Source organism: Sturnira hondurensis, unplaced genomic scaffold, assembly GCF_014824575.4.
Source record: "Sturnira hondurensis isolate 20B ecotype Veracruz unplaced genomic scaffold, ASM1482457v3 Scaffold0004271, whole genome shotgun sequence".
Classification (NCBI taxonomy): Eukaryota; Metazoa; Chordata; class Mammalia; order Chiroptera; family Phyllostomidae; genus Sturnira; species Sturnira hondurensis.
In genome coordinates, this window is record NW_028076902.1 from 7,470,034 (window position 1) to 7,478,074 (window position 8,041).

General features: G+C 39.0%; 1 pseudogene; it reads left to right on the top strand.

Annotated features, from left to right (window-relative positions):
• The first annotated feature begins 253 nt into the window (after positions 1 to 253).
• Positions 254 to 579, top strand: LOC118986484 (eukaryotic translation initiation factor 1-like; annotated as a pseudogene).
• The last annotated feature ends 7,462 nt before the right edge of the window (positions 580 to 8,041 follow it).

Below are 8,041 nucleotides of genomic sequence, written 5' to 3' on the forward strand. Positions count from 1 at the left end.
GGGATGTGTCCTCATGAGAAGAGATGTGTGTTTGGGGATACAATTTGTCTTTCCTACACACAATGCTTCCTATAACACGGCTATTCTTAACTTAAAGAATTCACTACTTAGGCGCCATTCGCTGAGCCACCGAGGACTCAGCAACCTTCCCCTTGAGACCCCCCTCATTTCCCGATGCTCTGTCCTGCCAGCCCACCTTCTCCTGCCACAGCTTTCAGCAGGCGTTTACACTGAGGAAAAGGAATCGTATAGTATGTCCGCTATCCAGAACCTCCATTCTTTCGACCGCTTTGCTGATGCGAGTGAGAGTGATGATCTGCTTCCCGCTGGCACAGAGGATTCTATCCATGTGGGAATGCAACAGAGGAATGGCAGGAAGAGCTTCACTGCTGTCCAAGGGATCGAGGGTGATTATGACAAAAAGAAACTAGCGAAGGCGTTTAAGGAGAAATTAGCCTGCAATGGTACTGTAATTGGGCATCTAGAATGTGGAGAAGTAATCAGCTACAGGGGGACCAGTGCAAGAACGTATGCCAGTTCCTCGTAGAGACTGGACTGGTTAAGGTTCATGGGTTTTAAGTGCTTTTTTTTCTCACTGAAGCTTAAGTGAGGATTTCCTTGCAATGAGTAGAATTTCCTTTCTGTCCTTTGTCGCATGTTTAAAAACCTCACACCATTTATGATGTAATTATTTAGGGTCTGCTTTTAACGTGGACTAGTGTAAAGCTGTCATGCAATAAATTGAAAAGAACCACACCAAAAAAATGCATTACTTGCTATAATGGTATTCTTTACCGTTTTGCCTCTGATCAATAAATTAATTTAATAGCAAAAAAAAGCAATGATAGTTTCTTACACATGGTATTCACTGGCTTTGCCCTCAGAAGACTGATAAAATGGTGAAATTACCCACTGAAGACCCAGCTGTGATGCTAACTGGAGGCAACACACACACACAAAACACACAACACACATGAAGGAAACCACAATGACACAATGACAAAATACAGTAATGGATTCACACATGACACTAACCACTGCTATTTCACTCAGAAGAGGAACCTAATGAAATGGTGGAATGGCCTATTGAGCACCCAATTATGATGCTGGTTGGGAGATAACGCACCAAAAAGATAGGATTCTCTCTTACAGGGTATAGTTTATGTTTTGAGTTAACACTCAATTTACATACTGTTTCTTCCCTAATCAGGATATACAAGTTCAGTTATCAAGAGGCAAAGGAGAGGGCTACCTTCTCTATGCTATCCAATAACCCAGTCACAGAATTTTTGCTTTCCATCCACAACTCTGCTTACTTTTAGGACTTTGCTCCCAGGGAAGGAATTCTTCCATCATGGGACATCCAAGGCTCCATTTAACTGGAAATTGAGACAGTCATCTGGCCATCAGGGACTCCTTATGCCACTAAACCATTAGAGAAAATAGGAAGTTATTGTACTGGCTGGGGGTGTTTACCCTGACTACCAAAAAGAAATTGGGCATTCTTACATAACAGGAGCAGAGAGAAAGTTCTGGTTATTTCCAGCTGTACTCAAACTGCCCCAAATTGAGTGACATAAAACAACCATTTATTATGCTCACCGAGCCTGTGGGTTAGGAATTCAGAGAGGGCAGAATAGAGATGGTTTGTCTTTGTTCCATGATGACTGGGGCCTCCACCAGGAAACCTTGAATGGCTAAGGATGACTTGCATAACTGGTCTTGGGATCATCTGTGAGCTTCTTCACTCGGTGTCTGGTAACTGGGATGGAATGACTTAAAGGCTGAACACAGCTGGGACGGTCAACCAGAGCACATATAGTCTTCAGTGTGGCTTGGGCTTCTCTCAGAATGGTGAAAAGTTTCAAGAGGGAGCATCCAAGAAACTAAGGCAGAAACTGTAAGACTACTTCCAGCCTCATCACAGAAGTTACTCAGCATTACTCCTGCCTATTCCATTGATTACAAGGGAGTTAGTAAGACCAACCCAGAATAAGGAAAGGATATTAGACTTTACCTCTTGATGGAGAGGTGACAAGGCCACACTGAAGAAGAACATATGAGAGAGGAAAAATTGTGTAGCTATATTTGGAAAATACAGATGACTGTGTTTGGAACCCAAGAGATTCTTCAGAATGCCTCTTAATACTTCCTTGTCCCATAGAAAAAGTTAATAAAAAGCTATGGCAACCAAAAAAAAAAAGGCTAGACCATTGAAGGTTCAGGAATATGTGTTTGGGTTACCCCACTAGGTAAATAATCTCAACCAGCTGAGGTCCTGGATGAAGGCAAAAGGGCCACTGAATGCCAAACAAATTAAAACTATTAGCTATAGCCTGATTACCAGTTACTAAGGTGGAGCAGCAGCTATGTCTTTGAAAGCAGACACTGAGAGCATTTGTTAAGCAGGATAGTCACTCAGATATTTATTTAACACCCCTGGAGGAATGGGAAAGAAGTAGGATTGGGCAGAGGGAGAGTCAAAGTGCATTGCATCGGACAATCCCACAGGGAAATCTGGTTCTTAATCAGCCTTTCAGTGTTGTCCAACATTTGGCTAAAGTCATTGGGCTTTTATGCTCATGTAGCATTGGCCACTGGAAGTGAGCTGCAACACAAAGTGTATGACCTTGGTCAAGGCAGCTTTCTGCAGGCAAACCCTGAAAGACCTGATGGCTGTTGGCTGTCTACTCACAGCATTCCCAGCAGCTGGGATGAGTCTTTTCTTGAAGGGAATCTTCATGTTCATCTCCAGTTGCTCCACCCTCGTGCTGCTCAAATACACTTCTTCATCTATATTTGAAGAAAAGCTCCTCTAGCATCCCAGTGGGCCTCTCTTCCTGGGGGGAAACAAAAGAAGAAGTTTTAGAAGCATGAACTACAACCTCTATTGCTGCAGCTGGCCTCAGGACTACAGCGAATATTCACTTTCTTCCTCCACTGTTTGTTCATGATTCCCTCCCCTTACCTCTGCAGGTCTATGTGGCTTACCCAGTAATGTGACCTTGATCTTCAACCTTGTGGAGTCTAAATTATGGTCACCACGCTCTTTTCAAAAAGGTTACTCTACTTGTCCATTTATCGCCACAACTGAACAAGAGAGTACCACAAGCTGCCCAAGTGGAGCACAGGTGCCACACATCTTTTTTCCTGTCCTCACAGTGTAACTGCACTCTTTCTCCCTTCTGTTGATCAGGGTCAATTACCCCTGTGAGACGATAACTCCTCTTCTATTGCTGGTCCCTGATTACAAGAAACCCAAAGCATCTAGGTAGCTGGCATAGCTTGTAATTCATGGAACTCTTGCTGTGTCACCTGACAAAAATGTGTCCCTTTTCAGTTCCAGGATCTCTAGCACTTCAGAAACTACAGTTGCAGAAACAAGAACACAGAGCCCTCCAGTGGGCCATTTGGAATGATGGTAAGTGAATCACACTTGCTTCATTCCTTGATTCACAGAACAATATATACTTCTTAGTGGAGAGACAGCTCCATATAAAAAGGTCTTTGATTCAATGTAAATAATGCATCATGGCAGATGATGACCCATTCTCATAGAATATTGACTCTAAATTGGTGCTTTAAATGTGCTTTCTGCACGCTATTCCATTGCCCTACAAGGCATAGCTTCTGAGTTGTGCAACAGATAATATAATTGATATCATTTCCATGGTGGCCACTGTTATGACACAATACTTAATGTATGCAAGGCTTTCCAAACTTTTGGCATTTCTGGGCCACACTGAAAGAAGATGAGTTGCCTTGGGCCACACATTAAATACATTGTAACACACAATCACAAAAAATCTCACGAAGTTTTAAGTGAGTTTAAGTTTTAAGTACAATTTTGTGTTGGGATGTATTCACAGCCATCCTGGGCTGCAAGTTGGACACCCCTGATTATGGAATCCCATGTCAGTGAATAAAACACTCCTTTAGCTTCAAATTCCTTTAGCTTCAAATAGTGATTCTGGAAGAGGCTTTGTTGGCAAGAGAGGCAAATTTATACTTGGAACATGTATCTATTCTTGTTAAAACAAATCTCTGCCCTTCCAGCATGGAAGCCAATGTAGTTAACTTTTCACCGGGTCACCAATTAGTCTCCTGGAGGAATGATGGAATATCAACATATCTACACTGATCTTCATTGATGGAAGTTCTCACATTCCACAGGAGCAGTAGCTAAGCCAGCCTGGGAAGTGGTTTTTCTGCTTACTCATACAGCTGATCTCAGTTGGGAGCTCAGCTGGAGCACCTTGGTGGTCCACATGGATTCTCTTCTCACAGGTTGCCTCATTCTCCAGGGCCTCTTCGCACAGTCTTCCTCAAGGAGGATAGCTTTATGCCATGGCGGGTGGATTGGAAAAGCACAAGTGCAATGTATAAGAACTAATTAAGCCTTTGATTGCTTAATGCTTCTAGTGATTTATGGCCGAAGTAAGTCACATCGATAAGAATGAACTTTTCTCCAAGTATGAGATACTGAGCTAGCAAACAAATGAAGTTTATAGACAAATGCTCATACTCAGGCATCCTCTCTTTCTTTTTATTTGTTCATTTGACTGCATTACTTATCAAAGGATGAAAACAAACAACACATTTTTTCATGTTGTGAATTTAGTGTATTTTATTTTATTACAAAAGCACGGGTAATTCATTGTGTGTCATGCAGGGCTGCTTGGAGTGTGGGTGTTTCTGGAAATTAAGAAAAAAATCCATTTACAATGTCATTAGAAAAAATAAAATACTTAGAAATAAACATAACTAAGGAAGCAAAAGAAAACTATAAAATGTTGCTGAAAGGAATTAAAGAAGACACAAGTAATTGAGAAAACATCTCATGATAATGAATTGGAAAACAATATAGTTAAGATGTTAATACCACCCAAAGCCATCTACAGATTTAGTGCAATCTTTATTAAACTCCCAAAAGCATTTTTTGAAGAAATAGAAAAACTTATCCTAAAATTTATGTAGACTAAAAGAATCTTCAAATAGCTAAAACGAACTTGAAAAATAACAAAGTTAAAAGTCTTACACTTCCTGATTTCAAAATTTCTTACAAAGCTTCTGCAGTCAAAAAAAAAGTATAGTGCTGACATAAAAATAGACATATCAATTAATAGAATATACTCAAGAACCCAGATATAAATCCTTGTTTATGTAGTCAAATGATTTCTGACCAGGGTACCAAGTCTATTTAATGGGTAAAGGACTGTCCTTTCAACAAATAGTGTTGGGAAAACTTGGATGTCTTTTTCTTACAGCAGGTACAAAAATTAACATAAATGGATCAATAACTCAAAAGTAAGAGCTGATCTATAAAACACCTAGAAGAAAATACAGTGGGAAAGCTTCATGATTTTGGATTTGCCAATAATTTCTTGGATGTTACACTAAAAGCACAGGCAATGAAATAAAAATAGATAGATTGGACTACATCAAAACTAAAAATTCTGGAGATTCCTCAAAAAATTAAGAATAGAGTTACCATATGACCCAGCAACTCCTCTTTTGGGTATCTACCCCCAGAACTTGAAAACTTTTATCCACAATGATATATGCACCACTGTATTATTCATTGTGGCATCATTTCCAGTGGCCAAGCCATGGAAACAACCAAAGTGTCCTTTCTTGGATAGTTGTTGGATAAAAAAGATATGGAATACTTCTCAAGTATTCCATATACTTCTCAAATACTTCTCAAGATACGGAATACTACTCAACCATGAGAAGAGATGAAATACTGCTATTTGCAACAACATGGATGAATCACAAGAATATGCTAAGTGAAATGTCAGAGAGAAAAGGTCTAGAACTGTATAATTTCACTCATGTGGGGTAAAAAACTGAAAGCAACAAATGAACAAACAAGAAAACAAACAAACAAACAACTCACAGACAGACACAATAATATGGTGGTTACCAGACAGAAAAGGGTTGGGAGTAAAAAAGGGTAAGGGAGGATCAAATATATCATGATGGAATAAGATTTGCCTCTGGGTGGTGGGCACAAAATGCAATGATGTATCATAGAATTGTACACTTGAAGTTTATATAATTTTATTAACCAATGTCACCCCAATAAATTTAATGGACAAAAAAGACCCTGAATATGGGAGACCATTCTGTGTGGCATGGGCCCAACTCCCACTTGGAGATGCACAGGACCCACACCCACAGATAGGTTCTCCCACGGGGAATCAGGCTTGCTACATGCCTAGGCCGCTTTGAGTCTTGGTTTTTGCTAAAAACTCCCTCACCCGGATTTGTGGCAAACATTTACTGCAAAGTAACTTCCTAAAATCCATGCTAAACCTTCCAAGGAAGAGTGTAACCGGTTCAACCACTTTTGCCTTTTCATTTGCAAATATCCCTCTTCTGTGATGTGATTAGTGGCATTGGCTCCTTTATTTTCTGTAAAAGGTAGCCGCCTAAAGCAACCTGTGCATAGTAAATGAGGACCATCATGTAATGTGCCAAGAAAACCAATAAAGGCCGGTCACTACAAGGGCCAAGGCTTTTGCTCCCCATGAGAGAAAAGCCATGCTGTCCCTTTTCCTCCACTGGGCTCAGGAGTCTGTGTGAATGTCTCATTTCATTCATAATGACTCGGACATTGTGGACACGTGTCCGCATCGCCTGAAAATTTCTGTACATTGAAAGACACAGTCAATATAGCGATAAGGTAATCCATGGAATGAAAGAAAATATTTGCAAATCATATATTTGATAAAGGGTTCATATCTAGAATACACAAAAATCTCCTATAACTCAACAATAACAAAACCCAATTTAAAACTGTGTAAAAGACCTGATTAGACATTTTTCATAAAAAGGTATATAAATGGCCAATGAGCACATGAAAAAAATGTTCAACATCACTAATCATAAGGAAACGCCAATTGAAACCATGAGATACATCTCACAGCCATTAAAATGGCTACTATACGATCGCAGTTTGATTCTCAGTCAGGGCACATGCCTGGGTTGTAGGCCAGTTCCCTGGAGGCCAGCTCCCAGCAGGGGACACAGGAAAGGCAACCATACATTGATGTTTCTCTCCCTCTCTCCTTCTCCTCTAAAGATAAATAAATACATAAATAAATAAATAAAATTAAAAAAATAAAGTTACTTAAATTTTTAAAAAATGGCTACTATAAAAAGAACTGAAAATCGATGTAATCTACAGCATGGTGGCTATAGTTATTACTATATTACATAGTTAAGAGTTGCTTAAACAGTAGATCTTAAAATCCCCCAGTAGATCTTTTCATCACGAGAAGAAAATATTTTTGTTATTATGTATGCTGATAAATGTCAACTAGACTTTTTAGAGTGATCTTTTTCAATATATACAAATATTGAACAATTATGTTGTACACTTAAAACTAATATAATTTTATGTGTCAATTATACCTCAAAAAACCCATAATATAACAAATGTTGGTGAGGACGTACAGAAGTTGGAACCCCTGTACACTGCTGTGGGAATGTAAAATGGTAACACCACTGTGGATAACAATATACTGTCTCCTTTAAAAATTGAAAACTGAATTGCTATATGATCCAGCAATTCCATTTCTGGGTAAATACCCAAACAAATTGAAGGCAAGGACTGAAGAGATATTTGCATCTCTATGTTCATAGCAGCATTATTCATAGTAGCCAAGAGGTGAAAACAACCCAGGTGTCATCAATGAAGAAATGAATGAATAAATTATAGTGTGTAAGTACAGTAGAATATCATTTAGCCTTAAAAAGGACAAAAAAGAGAAAATATTAATAATAAAATGGCAATAAATACATATCTATTAACAATTAATTTAAATGCAAGTGGATTAAATGTTCCAATCAAAAGATTATGGGATTGGAATGGTTGTTTGATGGATATAAAGTTTCTGCTTTGCAAGATGAGAAAACTTCTGGAGATTAATCATACAATGTAAATGTACTTAACACTACTTAACTGTACACTTAAAAATGGTTTATGGTTTAGATGATGTCCTGGTTGGTGTGGCTCAATTGGTTGGAGCATCCA